Raw genomic sequence first — 21,987 nt, forward strand, 5'->3', positions numbered from 1 at the left:
GTGACTTCTGGTACCAAATATAAAATTCTCTCTTTAGGTTTCTTTTTTGGGGGGGGGCAGGAAAATGAGGGTTAAGTGACTTGTCCAGGGTCACATAGCTAGTAAATGTCAAGTGTCAGAGGCTGGATTTGAACTCAGGTCCTCCTGAATCCAGGAATGGTGCTTTATCTACTGTGCCACCTAGCTGCCCCTTCTCTCTTTAGCTTTTAAACTTTTTCATGACCCTTTCATTTCCTACCTCTCCAGGGCTCTTACACCTTACTTTCTGTAATTTGGTGACACTACCCACTTTGCTGCTCTTCACCCACAACACTCCATCTCCAGACTCTGAACATTTTCACTGTCCCAGCCCCTAATCCTAGAACTCTCTCCTTTATTATCATGTCCCAGCTTCCCTGGCTTCCTTCAAGAACTAACTGATGTCTGACCTTCTTTAAGAAGCCTTTTCGAGTCTGCCTTATTCTGCCCAGTCTGCCTGAGAATAAGTCTAATGCATTCTTTATATAATCTGTTTGTACATAGTTTGAATATTGTCTCCCACATTAGACTGTGAATATCTTGAGAGAAGGGACTACTGTTTTAATTAATTTGTATATTTTGTTTTGACTTTTTTTGGGGGGGAGGGCAATGAGGGTTAAGTGACTTGCCCAGGGTCACACAGCTAGTTAGTGTCAAGGTCTGAAGCTGTATTTACTGAGGTTCTCCTGAATCCAGGGCCAGTGCTTTCTCTACTGCATCACCTAGCTGCCCCCTAATTATTCTTTTTTTTTTTTTTTTTTTTTTTTTTTTAGCGAGGCAGTTGGGGTTAAGTGACTTGGCCAGGGTCACACAGCTAGCAAGTATTAAGTGTCTGAGGCCGGATTTGAACTCAGGTACTCCTGACTCCAGGGCTGGTGCTCTATCCACTGCACCACCTAGCTGCCCCCCCCCAACTATTCTTTTAATAATGAGTTCTAGATCTTTGCAAGGTAATGAAATGTATCACTGGCCTATCATTTACAGATTCTGTTTTCCTCACTCTTTTGAAATTTGAATAGTCTTTGTCCTCCAATCCTGTGGAACAGGGACCTCTCTTATTCTCTTTTATTTTGAGCTCTCAACAGTAACAACTGAATTGAGGGTAGAAATTTGATGGGGAAGGAAGAAAATGTGATTTTGTCTGTGTAGAGAATACCCAGTGAGAAACTTCCTTTACTCCATCAAATCAGCAACTTTTTTGCAATAACTTTTAGTCTTGGTGAATTGCCTGGGACCATGAGGGATTTAGCCAGGATCAAGCTGCCTACCTCTATATGGAAGATCCAAGACTTTGACCCAGTTCTTTCTTACTCTTAGGCTAGTGTTCTAACTACTATGCTGTGACCCCTTTTTTTCTTCCTAACTCTAAAATCATTCTTCTTGGCAGAAAAATACACACAGAAGCAAAATAAGAATTGAATATTTTTGTCATGTCTCCATCACCTATCATTCATTGTTTCATCTACCTCAAGCAATGATCCTCCTCTTTACCCCAATAAAGCAAAACAAAGCAAAAGACCTTTCCACTTTCCTTAGTATGTCTTTCCAGGCTCAGTTAATTATCAGCCTTAATATGTGTGAGACCGTTCATAGTGGACTAGTCCACATTACCCTTATTTGCCTTTTTAAAATCCAGAGTGGGCAATGGGAGTCCATAGTGGTCTTTTAAAATCACTCTCCTTTTTCTCTTCATCAGAACTATTTCTGTTTGTATCTTCATCAGATCATTCCTATGATTTTTCTTTTTCTATCTGTCCTGGTTTGACACCTCCAGTAGAATTTTCATCAACAGAATTTTTCGTCATTCTCAAAACTAACTCTCCATTATCTAGAATGAATTTTAAACTATATTTGCCTTTCCTTCCTTTCTCTGTCACAAATTCAAAGAAAGAAAGGATCATTCGAAAGATTTTCATAATTTTTTTATTTCAGTACCTGGTTCCTCCTTGTTGGTAAGAATCAGATCTGGAATCATAGTTCTCTTTATTGGTTCCTCTATCTTTGAAAGCATTCTATATATCACTGAAGCAAGACATGTTTGTTTCAGCTTTACTTTTTGGAAAGAAATTGAGAGCTCATAAACGGATAGCTGGCCAGTAAGTCTTCTATTACTTCTATATCATGTCTCCATTTCAGGACAGTGATTTTTCTATCCTAATGCCTCTACTATTGTGTATTTCTAGGTAATGGTCTTTAGTATATTTGGCTGACAATATTGCTCTTCTCGCTACTGCTTTTGATTTTGATAAATGCCATACTTTCCATTCATTTTCTTATGTGACCATATCTTCTTACTATACAACATTATTTTGCCCTTTACCCACTATACCCTTGTCCTGTCCTTTTCCATTTGAAGGAAATCCTTATCAAGGTATGTTTTAGTCATTATTCCTATTTCACCAAGTCTCAGGGATAACTACAGTATAAATTTCAATATACTTCCTTTAATTAAGATGTTTATTTCACTTTCCATGTCATCAGACTTTGTGGAGTTGTATATAGACTTTAGAGGGCATGGAATTTATTACTGGAACTCTTCCTGGATATATCTCTTGCTATTTTGGGACATTTCCACTACTATTCTTCTTTTATTATGTTTTTCTTTAAAATTTGTAGATTTATAGATGTATATAAGTGGTTTTCTTCATCTCCCCTCCTTTTAATTTTAAAGAACAGGAAGGGAATTCGGAACTTAAAAAAATTTAAATTGAATGTGAAAATTGTTTTTATATGCAATTGGGGAAAAATAAAAGAAAATTTAAAATAATGAACATTTGAATAGATTGTTGTTTCCAGTCAAACTCATTTTTACTAGTTCTTATAAGGCAGACTACATCTTTGGCTAAGTACTCATTCTGCATGTTTTGAGTCCTGATTCAGAAATTAAAATTTCTGTACCATTTCCTCATATTCTGAACCATTTGTTCCCTTCTTAAATCTTCCTTTTTTGAAGCCCTTGCCTTCAATCAACAGTAGTAATGAAAACATTACCTGAAGACTTAATATTTGTCAAACTTTACTGAAGTAGAATTTCCTTGGTTTTGCATATGTAAACCTGCACTCTTAATGGGTGAATATACTTTGGGGTAAAAGTGAAATAAAGACAGGTTCAAGTTAATTTAACAAATGTATATTAAGCACTCCAATGGATATTGAAAGGCTGCAAGGAAAAATGTTATGTCCCTGGCTGATTGTGAATTTTTAAAAAATTCATTTTGTATATGCATATTTTGTATGTTGTGAGGTTAATAGGAATACTGTACTGAATGAAAATAAAATTACTAACAAAAACAAAAGCTATGAAAATTCCTTAAAAACTAGGAGAATGATTTAGAGATCAATTTCAATCATTTTAGAAAAAAAAACAACTCAATATTATGTTAAGGAGGAAGAATAAGTTTCCCCAGAGTAAGGATTAGTGTGAATTTGGAATCTCACCAAATATACTATTTTTGTGTGTGTGTGAATTCACAAATACTTTAGAACATGGTGGAGTATTAGAAATTTCTCTACAATCCATTAAAGCATAGATAAATATCCTAACTCATGCTGACATCTATTAAGCAAGGGGTTACACTCTTCCCACAATCAATGTAATTATAGAATCCTCTTAAGTATTGTGAATCAGACAAAAAACAGTCACGATTAGGTTTTGATGCATAAACCAGAAATACTTACTTCCCAATGCCTTTATAAGGTTCAAATCAATATGAATACATGTAAAGGAATTTTTCTTAAGACCTTATGAATAAGTATTTACTGAGAGGGACTTATATTTCCCCCCACTCCCACTGGATAAAAAATGATGATACCATGCAAGAAACATTTTGTGATCTTGTAGTTTGCTGAAAGAATCAGAAATGCTGCCCCCCCCCACCTCCAAGCTTATGTATGAAAACAACAGTTAATGGTAAGGCATTAGAATAACAGAGGACTCCAAGTTTGGAAGCTGAGGATTCTAGGACAAATACTAATATGGTGAAATGTCTAGAGAAAGGAAGTTTCAGTGAAAATGACCCCTTATGTTGTAAAGAATATGGGCTATGGAATAGAGAAAGTATCATAGCCTCAAAATATAGTAGAGAGCTTCAAGATTATATGGAATGACTTCCAGTGTGGTACCAGTAGTTGGGAGTTATCCTGCCACAGATGTATTCTAAATGTGTGCCTGACTACCATTTTACTCTCTTTGAGCCCATTATTCCCATGAACACTGTGAGTATTTGTAAAAAAGTGCATTCCAAGTTTTATGGGAGGAATGTTTTTGTTCCAGTAGCAATTATTATATTAATAACATTATTATATATTACTATATATTGTTACATTATTTTATATATAGTATTATATTAATAATTTTCTTTGGCACCAAAGTAAATCATCAAGTATACTGCTAAATACATTGTTGTATTTAATGAGAAACACACCTTAGGGGCTTATGAATGACAGTAGTAGGTGTAGTCACCCATAGGATTACCCCCAGAACATGAAGTAGTAGCTTCATGTTCTAGTCCCTTAGAGACCTAAACCAAGAATACTTAAACAAGTTGGGACAATGATCTCTAAAGGTAGTGCTACCCATGAATAAGTAAAATGTTCACATAAAGAAAAATATTGGAGTGATTTTCTAGATATAATACTTTCAACTTTAAAGACATAATTTTTTATGATGAGTAGGAAAATGTGTACCAAAAGTCAAAAAAGACAGAGAATACTCCAGGATGTGCACTTTCCAATTTCAATGCCTACTAAAGAGGAACCAATGTTTCCCCAACTTATAAAATTTGGGAATATTTTTTTTTTGGTGAGGCAATTGGGGTTAAGTGACTTGCCCAGGGTCACACAGCTAGTAAATGTGAAGTATCTGAGGTCAGATTTGAACTCAGGTCCTCCTGAATCCAGGACTGGTGCTTTATCCACTGCACTACCTAGCTGCTCCAAATTTGTGAATCTTTACAGGAAACCACTTACACTACCATTATGAAGCATTCAAATTTGCTTTTGGTAATACTTAACCCAAGGAAAATTAATTCCAATAAAAGTACATTTCTATCTTGTCACTTAAAGGAAATATACTCTATAGAAAACCATGTAATAAGTTTCATTAAACACGGTTTGTCCTACAAGGATGGTAACTGGGGGACATTATGCCAGACCTGGAAATTTCATAGTTTAAAAAAAATGGGCAATACAGAACTGATGTTCACTACATCACAATCTTTCTACTATGGATCCATAGCAAGAGTTGTTTTAAGGATGAGGTTGGCTTTTATTTTTGCTTGAAAAATTGAATACGGTTATCTTTTATCACGTGTAGATATGCATAGTGGGAAAGAGATTGCTGGTCCCTTTTTTGTTGCTGTTGCTGTTGTTGAGGTTGCACTCTACTCATATTTGTCAACTGTTCACAGGTCTATGAGGGATTTGTATTTTTATAAGGCTATAATATAAAGCTATGTAGAGCACATTTGTTGACTCTTGCTCTGCATTTCCATATTTAATTTAATTCAACAAATCTTTATTAAACTCCTACAATGGTCCAGGTACTGAGCCAAATGATGAAAATGCAAAACCAAAATCAAAATAATTCTTTGCCTCCAAGGAGTTCATATTCTATTTTTCAAGTTAGCCTAGCATTCAGGTTTTCTTATATTCAGGCAATGAAATTTCCCATCACAGTCAACTTCTACCTTTGAATATGAAAACAAATCAATCTTTCTCTTCCTTGCCCCAATATAGTAACTCAAATCTACCCCTTTCACAAAAAAATACATGTTTCATAATAAATACATTGTTGTTTACACATATCTATTTATTTAAATTATATTGGCATGTTTAATTATATATACATATATACATATACATATATACACATATATCTATCTCTACATATATATATAATATATACATACACACATGCACATACATACAAAGATGGCATATACTTCATTCTCAGGAACATTATTTTCTCTGTGGGTGATAATACATTTAGATCCCTTCATCCCAATGATAGTTGTGGATGATTAAATAATATGACTAATTTCTAGACAGAACAATGGTAATAAAGAAGTATAGTGAGATGCTCAAAGTCATAGAGTGCAGATTATAATGAAACTCAGGATGGAATCTGGCTCTCTAGACTCCTGATGAGAACTTCATCCATCAGGTCACACATTACTTAGAAAATGAATGATCAGTTTCATTTGGAGTGAATTCTCAATGATCTGTGCACAAAATGATCTGAGTTTAACAAGATTGATCCATGTGATTCAGGCTTCCACAGGCTAGATGATTTAACTTTCAGTCCAATTCAATGAGGATTTATTAAGTGCTTACCATTTGAATGACACTGATGCAAGAATATCTCTAGTGGTAGGAGAAGGAGGCATTGTGCTTGGTACTGTACATCAGAGAAAAATGGAGAGATATCATACCCACAAGGAATTACATTTTACAACATGCCTCCAGAAAAGTAAATATGAGGTAATTTGAGGAGTAAGAGCGAATTAAAAAGTGGTGGGGGTGGAGGATGGGGAAGTCAGAAAAAGAGTTGATGCTGGAGGTAATGGGGGAGATTAGGCATGAATTAGTAAACTAAAAATTTGAAGAAGTGAAAGTGAGGTCAGGCATGAAGAAAATCACAAAGGCATGAGTTCTAAGTTTCCTTCTCAAACCTTATATCCTGTGATTTTAGGTTTTCTACTATAGAAACCAAGTTTTCCTCATTACTGGGGAAAAGGCAGGGGGCAGGGCTAACAGGGGACAAAGGAGAAGGCATTCTTTGTGGGGAGAAAGATTGAGGTAGGAAAATCTAGTTTGAGAAGTGGCAGAAAAACAATTTAGATTTATGGGTATGAACACTGCCTCTATAGGAGTGAATATGTGATGGTTGACTAAATGACATTATATACTTTTATTTCCCATATGATTGTGCAGAAGTTATATCTTTTTCTTGAATCATTCATAACATTTCATAGACCTTACTATGTCTGCCATAGAGTTATAACATTCAAATCTATTATTTCTTTATACATCTTATCTCCCCCATGCTAGTGTGTGTTCTTTGGAAGCAAGGGCACCATGTTTTACTGATCTTGTTTATTACAGAACACCTAGCACAGTTTCTTGCAAATAGTAGGTAATGAATACATTTTTTTGAAAAGCCTCAGATGATGGACTAGTCTAAATACCCAAGGAGAGCAGGAATATACTGGTGTAAGCTCAAAACCTATGGCAGTGATGCTAATGAGCACTTATTTAGTACTCTGAGGTTTACATAAACTCTATATACATTGTATATGCCCTGCAAGTGCAGCTAGGTGGTGCAGTGAATAGAGCCCTGGGCCTAGAGTCAGGAAGACCTGAGTTCAAAACTAACTTAAGACAGTTACTACCTGTCTGACCTGGGGCCAGTTACTGATTGCTTCAGTTTTCTCATCTGTAAAATGATTTGGAGAAGGAAATGGCAAACCACTCTAGTATCTCTGCCAAAAAAACCCCGAGTCAGGGGCAGCTAGGTGGCACAGTGGATAGAGCACTGGCCCTGGATTCAGGAGGATCTGAGTTCAAATCCGGCCTCAGACACATAACACTTACTAGCTGTGTGACCCTGGGCAAGTCACTTAACCCCCATTGCCCCACAAAAAAACCAAACCAAAACAAAATAAAACAAAAAAACAAACCCAGAGTCAGACCTGAATGAAAAAATGGCTGAACAACAATATACATTATCTCATTAATCCTCACAATACCCCTCTGAGATAGGTAAAATATTACTACCTCTTTCATATAGAAAAGATAACTGAGGGGCACCTAGGTGGCGCAGTGGATCAAGCACCAGCCCTGGATTCAGGAGGACCTGAGTTCAAATCCGGCTTTAGACACTTGACACTTACTAGCTGTGTGACCTTGGGCAAGTCACTTAACCCTCATTGCCCCACAAAACAAACAAAGATAACTGAGGCTCAGAAAAGAAAAGTTACCTTTTCAAGGTGACATAGTAAGTTTCAGAGCTGAGAGTTGTTCAGGTATCCTGGTTCCCATGCTATTCTCTCTCTTGTGTAAAATGGGAATAACAAAACCAATATATCTATCTCAAAGAGTTATGGTAAAGCTCAAATGAGATGATAATGTAAGGCACTTTATACACTTTGAAGCCCTGTGTAAATGTTAACTATTGTTGTTTTTTAATATTTTGTTCTCATGTTTTGTTATGGATTCAGATAGAAATAATTCTGGGACAAGTCACCTCACTAACATTCTTTTATATTAATATTCTATGGACATTTTCCATACTCTTGTACCTGTGGATAAAATAATTGTTTTTGTATTTGAATAAAATTATTAAGATGCAAGTTCATCCTCTATAAGTTTAAGTACATCTTCAGTACAATACGAAGAGTAGACAATATATATTTTTAACATTATACTATTTTTCCCCAAAAAAAGTTCTGTTCCATGTGAATTTTTACAAAAAAAAAAAACCAAAACACTACCAACATCATGATGAAAGTAAATGATTCTTAACATGGTCATCCCAAATTCCCCTATTTGTAATGTATAGATCAATATGCACATTTAAAGTGACAGACCATATTGCTTAATAAACAGGTTATCCCCACATTTTGGATTTCACAGATAAATGCTTAATGTTGTGAAATGACAATATACCAGTAGATGTTACAGAAAGTAAATGGAAATTTAAAAAAATGTTATGATAGAAAAATGTTTCATTGTACTGTCTTATTTTTATCCTAATTATTTTGATGCCCTGGAATAATTATGTAAGATGCCTATTTGAGAAGAGTATTTTATATTATTTAATTCAGAAAGTATCATTCAAAATTCAGATAGAAGAGCACTACTTGACTTTACTTGGGTAGTAGCATTGCCTAGAGAAAGACAGTAAGGTGACCTTTTATACAAAACAAAGTAACCTCATGGTACAAAATGAATTCATATTTTCTTTAGAGAGCTATTTAGACAAGTGTTTATTATAACATGAAGGGAAGGGTGAGTCTGGAAAGCACTGCAGGAACTACATAAATGAATGGCATGATTTCTGAAAGGGGCCTTTGGTCATATTTTGAAGACAGCAGATTGACTTTTCCCTCTTCAGTCACTCCCAATGTGTGTAGTGATAAACTTTGATGGGAACAAATATAATCAAGACTGTTGTGTTACTGTTTTGTTTGTTTCTTTTGAGAGTATTATTCTTCCCTTGCCTGTACATCAAAACAATAATATTTATTTATCCCTCTTTAATCCTTCTCCATTCTCCCAAAGAGAGTTCCTTGATTCTATTTTGCCTCAAAGCTAGTAGTACTACAAATAATCAGCTTTCCAAGGACACACACACAATCAAAACAAAAACAAAACAAGCAAAAAAAAAAGTGATGGCAAAAAAAAAAAATCCTCTTTCTGCTAGAGATAAGTTAGAGAACATATATTGCCCCTGAGATGAGACAAATTAAAAACACACAGCTAGTATATTTATAGATAGTAACTTTACGAGATTATCTTGTTCTAGACAACAGCTTAAAAATGAAATGAGATGTTTGTAAAGTGTTTTGTCAAGCTTGAAACTATATAAATGTTATATATTATTATTATCACTATTAAATGCAAGTACTCCTGCTTATATTCTCTTTTTTTATTCTATTTTCTTTCCCTCTTTATTCCTCTCCTACCACTACATCATAGTTTCTAAATCTAGGGTTATATCTTTATTTCAACATAATTGATGTCCTTTATATTTCTATATATTTTATTTTATGCATGTAAATAAAATATTCTAAAAAAGGAGTCTCTAGGCTTCACCAGTCTGCCAAAGGAATATATAATACGAAAATGTCAAGGACCTCTAGTCCACATAATTATTTAGATCATTAAGAAGTCTCAATTTTTATACACTTTTTACCTTAATATTCTAGAGAATTGACCAAAAACCCTTTATTGTGCCTTAATCTTACAGATTGACATATAGTTCCCATTTGCCTATTTTACATCCTTTCTATGAGTGAATCTATTTTGTCAAAATAAAAAAGACAAGAATGTCCTAACTACAGAAGAAATTTATATAAAATTAATCATGCATAAAACACACTTGTGATTTTTGTCATTGACAAATAATTATTTAATGTGATGTCTTTGGTTATTTGTGTTCTTTTATGTACTCTGACATTATTTCAAACTGAATTCTCTCTCTTATGTTGTAGATATTAAGAAAATTGTGGGATTTCTTGTTTTGTTGTGGGGTGGGGAGAGGGCTGTCCACCTAGTTTGGGAGGGCTAACTCACCCAAAGAATAAGACGCTCACAAAGAATCTTGTAAAATAAAAATATTTATTAGGAGAGAGGAATATATGGCCTAGGAGACAGAGTCAAGATGGAGACTGCATCCCTGTGTAAGAAAAGAGCTGATCTTTTGATGTGTTTACAGACAAAGAAAGCAACTTGCAAAGTAAGGTGATTATAAAAAACCTGGGAGGGGATTACAAAATAAGTGGGAGGGGATGCCTGGAGTTTGAATAATGGGCTATAAGTAAGATATGTAGCACTCATCCTGAAGACTACAAGGGGTCCATATCTCAAACTCCTGAACTTGAATATCATCTTTTGTTTCTTGCAGGCCTTGGTTTGCTTACCAGAGTTTATAGCATACCAGGGTCTTTGTGCTCAGGTCACATTTTATTCCTGAGGTGGGAGGCAGAGCAGTTTTTCACTTCTGGATTCTTTGGTTTCAATGTCCAAGGCTCAAGGATTTCTTAGGGGTTGTGGTCTTTTAAGTGTCTATATAAGTTGATCACCAATTAATCACTGAGGGGTCCCACATACAACTAGACTCACTACAATCCTATTGTAGGTTTAACCTAATTTGGGAAATTCAACTATGATTCTTAGCAGTATTTGCTATAGAATAATCTCCTTGCCTGGGTCATTTTCTTACCATCTAATGTTTTCTAAATGTAACTGCAAATAGATTATTTCAGATGAAGGGATTTTTGGAATTAAACAGAGGAAACATTTCTAAAAGATTCTGTTGCTTTAATGTTATAGTTTCAATAAGTTTTCTTTCTGATATAATTACATTTCACATCTGCCCAATCTAAGAGAAATAGATTGCTTACTTCAAAGTTTTGTTTTGTTTTCTTTTGGTAGGTCAGTATTTCCTATATAAAGTTTCACAGGAGTCATAGTAACAATACAATCCCAGAGTTCTCAAATTTGCAAATCCTTAGAGAATCATATTTGCATATCTGCATTGCTAATTTTGACAATGGGAAAATATTTCGCATTGATAAGTACTTTGTGAATGCAAAACAGACTTTTGTCCTAGTTTTATATTGCTTTAATATTAATATTGAGTGGCTGAGACTATATCCCATATCAGTGTCAGTAAAATTTTTGGGTGGAACAAGATGTGAATAAATTATTTGTATGTAAGAAGGTACATTAATGGATTGTTTTTGTTTGTTTTCGTTTTTTTTGGTAAGGCAATTGGGGTTAAGTGACTTGTTTAGGGTCACAGAGCTAGTAAGTGTTAAGTGTCTGAAGCTGGATTTGAACTCAGGTCCTCCTGACTCCAAGGCCAGTACTCTAGCCACGGCACCACCTAGCTGCCCCAATGTTTTTTCAAAAGCAGCACCTGGGGGATGCTTAGGTGAGACAAGAATAAGTGAATATAATATTTTTTCCATGAAGAAATTGTAATAAAGCTAAATTTGTTAATTATTGAATGCCATTAACTCATATGAAGACATTTATTAATGTTTAAAGGTGAAATGTAGTACTTTTCATTATAAATATTATAGATGAGTAACTGTATAGTAGGTTTCAAGTCTAACAGCCTAATCATACTCTTTTCTTTAAGAATTTGTTCCAATTCAAAAAAATAACACTCTTTTTTAAAATAACACTTTGAATACATGTTAATATGTATCATTTTGCTTAGTATGATGTGCACAGTTTAAAAAAAAGGCTAGCTTTGGAGTCAGGAGATCTGGGTTCAAGTTCTGCCTCTGACATAGACTAAGTAAATGTCCCCTGGAAAAGCACTTAACTTCTTAATGCCCCAGGTAATTCTCTAAATATATGTCATGGTGGATTTCATCTATAATGGTAGAAGGAGTTTCCATATTGGGATCTCCCCATACTTATGAAATCATTGGCTCTGATCTCCCCCACAAAATATTCTCAAACAGTTTTAGTGTGGTTAGGTTAAAGCAATAAAACAATGACAAGTTAATATTTTGTATATCTTATCAGTATATTTGCTCCACTGATGTGGATTGCGAATATCCCCACCTATGCCTTCTTAACTTGGGCAATTCTTCTGCTTATATTTCTGTAACTTTTCCTCAATGGATCTACCCAAGGTACTAAAAGCCATCTTCTAATTCTATTAACATTTCTTATATACTGATACAGCATTCATGCTGTCCATTCATTTTTCTCTTCTCTCACCCTATGAAAACCATCTTCTATTCTAGTCATTTGTGCCCTTTATGGTTGATGACATAATCACAAGTCATCATTGAATAATGACACACTCTACATCTTGGTTTTTTTATTCCCTTTTCAGCCACCAACAGTTTTGACTCTTCTGAGATCCCAGTGTTCCTTGACTCACAACTCTACAGCAAAAGCAGCAGCTGAGTATATAAAAAGATAGGATTTTTTTTTAAGTGAGGCTTTTTTTTTTTTAAGTGAGGCAATTGGGGTTAAGTGGCTTGCCCAGGGTCGCACAGCTAGTAAGTGTTAAGTGTCTGAGGCCGGATTTGAACTCAGGTTCTCCTGACTCCAGGGCCGGTGCTTTATCCACTGTGCCACCTAGCTGTCCCAAAAGATAGGCTTTTGAAGTAACACAAAGTTTGGGAGCATTGAAAGTGCTGCACAATATTGTTTGATGAAGAACTATGAATGACTTAACTATTTTCAGCAATACAGTGATACAAGATAATCCCAAAGGTCTAATGATCAAGCATACTATCCACCTCCAAAGAAAGAACTGATATTGACTGACTATAGACTGAAGCATGCTCTTTTTCACTTTCTTTCATTTTTTAAAATTTTATTCACTTTCTCTTGTACAAAATTACTAATATGGTAATGTTTTACATAATTGCACATATATAATTTATATCTGATTGCTTACTCAGGGAGGGGCAGGGGATGGAGGGAAGGAGGCAACATGCAGTTTGTATCACCTCTCTTTGCCACATGCATTTGGATGTCTTGGGTAACCTCATGATTTATGAATAGCCTACCCTGAATATGCCAGCCTACATGCCCTCACCCCTCAAGCAGCAACACTGTCTATTATAACTGTAATGATTAAAAATAATGAGAGACATGATATCTAGGTAATGTAATCATTTTATTAATATGGCCAGCAGGATATTAATAAATGGTCTTCTCTCTCAGACCAAAGACCCCTCTTCTGGATTGGGTCGTAGTTCATATACCTTTTCACTATAGGAGGTCCATCACACAGCAAATAAATCTAATTGGTTGACATGATTTGCAGGTGGTTATATTAAAATTAAGCCTAGGGATGACATATAAGACCCCTGACCCAAAATCCTTTCATCCAGGTGTGGTTTAATCTCATCAGTAACCCCTTGGGCTATCTAGAAAAAAGGATCTGTCCACTCAGACTTCTTTGCGAACTTGGGTCTGGTTTGACCCAGATGAATCTTACTTTCTGGGAGAATTCAGACTTTGAGTGGGGGAGGAACAAAGGACAAAGAAAGAAGGAGAGATCACTAGGTCCCCCAAGATATTGATTATTAATAATTATTTCTCACATAGCCAGTCATAATAATAGATATAACTACCTACACCACCATTGTCACAACCACTATCTCCTTTAAGACACAGCTTACTTGAACTATATGCTTCTATTCTTCTATATCTCCATGATATGTTGTGTTTTGCATATGATCAAAATGTGTGTCTATAAGAATTGACAGAGATTGAGTACTCCTTAAAACCCTTAATCCCCTAATTTTGTAGTTGAGAAAACTGAAAGTTTTCTAAAATAAAACATTGAATTTATTGACAGTAAGAACCTCTCATAATTAAGATTTTAAAATTTCCTGATATGATAAATATTGATATTTATGATCTATTTAAATTGGTTAACCTACAAAAACTCTTTGGGAGTCCTAATAACTTTTAAGAGTGTAAATAGGTACTGAGATAAAAAAGGTTGAGAACTGCAGGTTTACTGCCTAAGGACAAGTAACAAAAGAAAATGGGAGGATGAGGATGCTGACTTCAAATTTTACTTAATTCAAAACTGTGCCAAAGGCTGGGCCTAGTCTTTGGAATTGTATTCATCCACAATTTTCTAAGTGATAACTTACTGGCTATTTCAGACCTTGTCGTATGTTCGGTTTTATTACATGCTATTGTCCTTCCTTGAAAATATTCTGTTGCAGTTTATGAAAGTTTGGCCTAGGTATAGAATAGCTGTCATGCAAAAATTTTCAAACTTTCCTAAAAAGCCTCCCAAAACAATTAGAAAGTAATGAACATTGTGTAAAGAGAGAGAAAAGCTCAAAGTGGAATCATGGATAGAACACTTGGCCTGGGTTCAAAAGCATCTTGTTTCAAACACTAGTTGTATAATCATGGACAGGTTACTTAACCTCTCCTAACTTTAGTCTTCTCATCTGCAAAATAGGGGTAATAATACTTGAGCTTCCTGACTACCACAGAATTGTTGTAAAAAAAGTGCTTTGTAGAAATTCAAGAGCTGTATAAATATATCCATTAAAATGAATTCATGTAAGTCTTGGTAAATACAAATGGACAGTATGACTGAGGTGAAAATTCTCTTATGTTTTTACATATTTTGTTTGTTTGTTTGTTTTTTGGGGGGCAATGAGGGTTAAGTGACTTGCCCATATTCCTTTGTGTGTCAGAGCTTAGCTATATATAAGAGAAATTAAAATTTTCCAATTTTAGAGGCAGTATAATAAAAAGAAAAAAAAAACTCTGAGCTCTTCTTGACAAAGATACTGGAAGAGTTTACCATTTCCTTCTCCAGCTCATTTTACATATGAGGACCTAAGGCAAGCAGGGTTAAGTGACTTGCCCATGGTCACATAGCTAGTAAATATCTGAGGCTGAATTTGAACTCATGAAAATGTTTTCCTGATTCCAAGGCCATTGCTCTACCCACTGTACCACCTAGCTACAGTAAAAAGATTACTTCAAATCAGAAGGTGTGGGTTTAAATATTAGCAACTGAAGTTTATTGAGCAGGGAGGTGACATGATTGGACCTACTGGTTAAGTGTTTTGAAAACTATTAAATACTTAGAAATATGAGCTCTTATTTTTGTCATGTATAGTGAACCCTCTTGCTAGAGGCAGAATAAAGACCTATTGAATACTGTTGATCTGGGAGATTCTTACTATTATGATAGCTTAAAAAGACAATGTTTTAAAAAGAAGAGAGTTGTTTTGGCTTAACATACTCCTTTCTTCATGTTATTATATCTTCATATTATTCTTTTTATCATGATAATGGTATGAATAATAGAGGTAATGTTTCCAAATCGATTATAAGTATTTAAGAGAGACAAGATTAAAAGTTTAAACCTCAGTAAAAAGTCATCATTTAAATATTTTTTCTTAAGATTTTTGTGAATGAAATCCTTGTTCCTATAATTAGGTAAAAAGCATATGGAGACTGAAACCATCTAAAATCTATTATACGAGAAGATAATGGGAGTGTTTGAGTTACTTGGATTGAATGAAACCCAGTAGTATTTGTCAGGTAGTAGTTACCCAGTAGTATTTGTCAAGAAGTAGTTAAAAATGAATTTGGGTGGAATTGACTATTGATGACTATTTGCTTACTTGATTGGGAAATTGTATAGTGCATTCATGCCTTAAATATGTTTGGGACTAGCTAACTTTGAAGAATGTCTGCTTTCCTATTCTGTGATTATATGTTAATCCATCCACAAGCTTTTATAAACCATTTATTACATCCCAGGCACTATAGAAAGTGCTGGGGATTCCAAGAAAAACAAAAATAATCCCTACCCTTAAGGAGCATACTTACTAATGGAGGAGATAGCATGTAGTGACATAAAAGGTACACAACAGTTCTGATTACTTTTAGGAGCTGACAGTGAAATTTTTAGTGTCAGAAATGATGAACTCAATGATCTTAGAAAAACATGGAAAAACTTGCATGAAATAAAGAAGAGTGCAATGATCAGAACCAAGAGAACATTGTATGCAGTAACAGAAATATTTTTTTAAGAATGACTTTGAGTGAATGTCATTTTGACTATTATAAATACCCAAATTAACTAAAAAGGACATATGAAGAAAGACTTCCTATGCACACAGAGTAAGAACTGAGGTCCAAATTTAGATTTCAAAGTTTAAACAGTAAGGCAAGGGCATCACAGGGGGAAAGCTGATCTCCCACCCTGCTTTGCCTTGTCTCCTAGTTCATTTGAATTGAAAGTCTGACCCTCAAAGTCTGCTTTCCAGGTGCTGAAAGAAGTTCTGAGATGAGAGCAGCACCATGCTTTTCAAGTTATGAAAAATTCACTATTATTAACTGGTTAGGATCTAAGAAATGTGCAGATTACTTAAGAAAGTGTTATGTTGAAGTATAACCATGAGTTTGTACTTGGGCATTTGTTCACTATACATGTTATATAGACAGATTTACAGGCTCTGTAAGTTAATGGTGGTTCAGTACTAACTCACAGCACCCCCAAAGAGTTGTTGAGCTATTTACAACAACAAAACAATATAGTCATAACCTATATACAATTTATTTCAGTTACTTCTGCTACTCACTTTGGTCATTTATAGAAAGAATCCTGCTGATTCCATTCAGCAATAAAGATACTGAAATGTGAAACATTAGACATTAGTGCCAAACAGAATGAGTAAGTATAACAGATTTGGGGTAGTGATTCATCAGGACTATATAGATGTCTGGACATAATAGAGATTTCTGTTTTTAAAGTTTCATTTTGTTTCACAGACTGTCTTAGTGCCACCTATTAAGTGACATAATAAAGTTAAAGTTCACAAGCCTTTAGAAAAGAATTTGTTGTGTACCAGGCATTGTGCTAAACCCTGGGAGTACAAATGCAAGCAAAAAGAAAGACAGTCCTTGCCCTCAAGGAGCTTATATTATGGGAAGATAGCACATAAAGGAATCTGAATGGGGGGGGGGGTGAGAGGGAAAAGATACCCATGCAAGAGCATTGTAGAGAAAGTCAAGTGGGTCAGCAGTGGAGCCCAGTGAAGAATGGAAGACTTGCTAGCCTACCTTAATGTAGACGTTCCGGAGAGACCTGGATAATCAGCAGAAGGGATGGCAGGGGTGAATTGTACTTCCAGTGTGGGAAGGCATGGGGTAAAGTGAACTTCCAGGATGAGGAGGCTGCTGTGGTATGGTAAAGTCCAGAGAATCAGGAGTGGGACTTAGAGAGGACAGAAAAGGATTTATTCAGCAGGGGTACATATATCCATCACAAACATCCACACTTCTCAGTTCACACTTCACATTGCAAAATGCTGCATTGGACTTTGTGGGGATCTACAAAGAAAATAAAAGAGAAAAGATCTTGTCTCCAAGAAGCTTATAGTATATTTTGCTCCAACATATTGGTAAATAGAAAGTCCTTATTTCTTTTTCTATTAAGGATGTCATGAAAAAGGAAATAGAAATTTAAATTTAGGTGCTAGTTTTGATTATATGAAAGTAAAAAGGTTTTTCAAAAAGAAAACCAGCGAAGCCAAGATTAGAAAGTAAAAATCTGGGAAGGGGAAGGATATTACAGCAAGTTTATCTGATAAAATCTTCATTTCTCAAATATATAGAGAATTGAGTCAAATTGGTAAGGAGTCATTCCTCAATTGACAATTGTTCAGAGGATGTGAACAGGCAATTTTCAGATCACAGCTATCTATAGTCATATTCAAATGCTCTAAATCATTACTGATTAGAGAAATACAAATTAAAACAACTCTGAAATACCCCCCTCATACCTATTACATTGGCTAGTATGACAGAAAAGATAAATGTTGAATGTTGGAGGAGATGTAGGAAATCTCAGATACTAATGCATTTTTGGTAGAGTTCTGAACTGATCCTACTGTTCTGGAGAAGAATTTGGAACTATACCCAAAGGACTATATCTAATTGCTTCCTGCCTCAGGGAGGGGCAGGGGAGGGAGGGAAGGAGGAATAGAATTTGGAACTCAAAACTTTAAATAAAAATGTTTATTATAAAAAAAGAAAAAAGAATGCCTTTCTTTAAGAATGATGAGTCATTAGGATGCATTTTCTTTTTTTGTTTTTTTGTTTTTTAGAGAGGCAGTTGGGGTTAAGTGACTTGCCCAGCATCACACAGCTAGTAAGTGTTAAGTGTCTAAGGTCAGACTTGAACTCAGTTACTCCTGACTCCAGGACTGGTGCTCTATCCATTGCACCATCTAGCTGCCCCAGGATGCATTTTCAAGGGGGATTACAAGCAATCATTTTTTTTTTTGAGAAAAAAATAGGTAGCTAGTTGGTTTTTGAGAATGACTTTTAATATGGTCCTATATTTTGAAATCTTTTCATCAATATTTTTTGTTGAACATGCATGCATGGTATATACAGTAAAGTTGTTGAGAGAGATTTTAAAAAATATATATTGACTTGACCATGATGCATTTTACTAACCTAGGATATATTCTGCACCTATTCTTCCAATCCCCACTCTCATTGGCTAGCTAAGTCCCCAGAGGGCAATTTGTGACCTTCCAGTCTTAGGATAGCCTTGAGGTCTTAAGCTTTTGTTTTTCTAATGCTATAGCCCTCAAACCCTTACTGGTGTGCTTACTCCCTTCTCCACAATATTGATTGATATAAATCATTCAGCTAGACTTAATTATCTTTAGAAATTGTCATTTCCTGTTCAAAATCATTTCAATTCATCCAATGCTTTTGAAGTGATCTAAATTGATCAAGGATTTTTCCTACTTAGTCTAAAGCCAATATCTATTGATTCAATAGAGTCTAGGCCTTGTTCTCAGGTTTGATTTTAATCATGCAATCAATCAAATCAGTGATTGGTTATTTTCACTTGATAAAGGTATCTGGGAGTAGTATCTTGTCACTATCTGTAACTGGACTGGAGCTATTTGATTGGCTCAGTCCACCCCTCACCTTATGATAGAATAATCCAATGCATCTGTCAAAACACCAATTTTACCATTGCCATTAACACTATCACAAAGTTGGAGAAACACATAAATATGAAACACACAATATATTTTGTTCAAAAAAGTAAGAAAGCCAAATTCCTTGTCCCCATCCATTTGATGGACAGCCTTTCACAGCTGATAGACTTCTAGACTTAGAGTCAGGAAGGCCTAGGTTTGAGTGGTGTCTCTTATATTTTCTAACTGTATGACCAAGGGGAAGTCACTTAATGTCTCAAGGCCTTAGCTTTCCTATAAAAATGGGAAAATAATACCTGTAGTACCTTCTGCATATTGTTGTTGTGCCTTTCAAATGAAGTCTTATATCTATATATGTATCTTTTCAAACCATAAAATTCTTTTTCTACTACTATTCAGACAAACACTCTGGACTTTTATGTTGTTGTTATTCATTTGTGTCTGACTCTATGTGGCTCCATGGTCATTGTCCATGGGTTTTTCTTGTCAAAGACACTGGGCCTGTTTGCTATTTCCTTTTTTAATATGTTCCTATTTTATAGACAAGAACAGAGGGAAATATGGGTTAAGTGACTTGTCTAAGGTCACATATCTATGAAATGTCTGAGACTGGATTTGAACTCAGATATTCTTGATACTACATGCAGTGCTCAAACCACTGTGGCATCTAGCTGTCCCTGATCATGTATAGAAAATGCTAATTAATATGTGCCTTAAGAACTCCATGGAAAAAGCTACCATATCAAACTATGTTTCTAATAGTATTTTTCATACATCTCACTTTGGGGGCTTGATCTGTTTTATCAACAATTGATTACAAAGTGAATATCTGTAGAAGAAAAATTTGATCAATATTATTTTTTTTTCATTTCTTTTCTATTGGAGATGTCTTCCTCATAGAAAGAAATATTGGCTTGCCTATGATGGGGCATATACTTGTATAGCATAGTCACGAAGGTTTTGAAAATTTCTCCATTAGAATTCATCTATATAGAATTCATTCTATAACACATCTACATTATAACCTTTACCAGGTGAACATTTTTAAAAATTCATTTTACAATGCAGAACAGCACCTAAATGACAGTCAGACATTTAATTCCAACCATTAGGCTTTAATACAAATTTATGATTAGGTTAGCCCCCATGCTTTTTTGTCATGGGATATGGCCATTATCACTTCTGCTCTAGCTACTCATTAGCTATTATTGAATCCTAGAGCCAGGATAATCCTAGGTATCACCCTTTGATTCAGAAATAGCTTTACTAGGTCCACTCCTTAAAGAGAACAAAGAAGGAGGGAAAAGGCCCATATGTGCAAAAAAAAAATTATAACAACTTTTTTTTGTAGTGGCAATAAACCAAAAATTAAAATACCCATAACCAGAGAAAAGCTAAATAATTTATGGCCCATGAATGTAATAGAATTCTGTTGCACCAGAGGAAATGAGGAAAGGGATAATTTCAGAGAAACCTGAGGATACATGTATGAATTGTTGAAATGAGAAAAACTAGAACAATGTATACAATAACAACATTGAAAAGAAAAACCACTTTTAAAAACTTAAGAATTTTGATCAAGGCAATGCTTAACCATGATTCCAGAGGGCCAATTATGAAATTTTATATATGTGTGTGTGTGGGTGTGTGTATACACACACCCACACCCACACCCACACACACACACACACACACACACACACATACATATGGATAACTAGAGATGGCTGTAGATGTTTAAGACAATTTGGGGTTAAGGGACTTGCCTAGGATCACACAGCTAGTAAGTGTATGAGGTCAGATTTGAATTCAGGTCTTCCCAACTTCAGGGCCAGTGCTCTATCCACTGCTGTCCCTACTTGATGAATAAATTCCTTATATGAAAGCTAGTCTCTTCTCTCTATAAACCTTTTTACCTTATTATACTTCTTACCCTCTCTCCTGAGGACTTTACCTCATAGTTGAAGACAATTTCCATTGAGCTTTCTTTTCCTTAGTCCTCCTGCTCTGACAATCTCTTGACATGCCAGAGTCTTCCCACCTTTATTACAGTTTCTGATAAAAAAAAGATATGTGGCCCTACTTCTTGCCATGGCTAACCACTATATATATATATATATATATATATATATATATATATATATATATATATATATATATATATATATATATATATATATACACACATATATATATATACATATATATATATGCTCTATGCCTTTGATCTCATCCCAATACTACTTCTTCAGCAGATTGTCTACACTATTTTCCCTTCCTCTCAAACTTTGATTTTTCCATATCAACTGGTTCCTTCTCTGTTGCTTATAAACATGCCAACAATTGTTCCATACTTTAAAAATCCTCACTAGTTGCTATTATCCCCTCTACATATTATCTTACAATTCTCTTCTATTTCTTATCCCAAATCCTTTAAAAAGTCATTTATACTTAGTGTCTTCACTTCCTATACCATGACATACCTGTGTAGTAGGTTATTTTTTGTCAATTCAAAGAGCTCTATATTGTATATATGCTATTTTATATTTGGTGTTATTAGATTTGGCCAATTGTTCCAGGCTGCAGAAATCTTTCTGGATGCTAATTCATTTAACATATTAATCATTCCCTTTAGCTTCCTTTCATCAGCAATTTCAATAAACATGATATTTATATCTTCATCTATTGTCTTCAATCCATTCATTGATAAAAATGTTAACATAGGAGGGAGGGCAGAGCCCTTTGGTATGCCACT

At 34.9% G+C, this 21,987-nt stretch overlaps 1 protein-coding gene across 2 annotated transcripts in view; it reads left to right on the forward strand.

The window, feature by feature from the left end:
- NKAIN3 (sodium/potassium transporting ATPase interacting 3) overlaps nt 1-21,987 on the forward strand; it is an 831,085-nt gene that overhangs the window by 209,878 nt on the left and 599,220 nt on the right. The window lies entirely within an intron of this gene.

The sequence above is a fragment of the Dromiciops gliroides genome, chromosome 1, assembly GCF_019393635.1.
Source record: "Dromiciops gliroides isolate mDroGli1 chromosome 1, mDroGli1.pri, whole genome shotgun sequence".
NCBI classification, from domain to species: domain Eukaryota; kingdom Metazoa; phylum Chordata; class Mammalia; order Microbiotheria; family Microbiotheriidae; genus Dromiciops; species Dromiciops gliroides.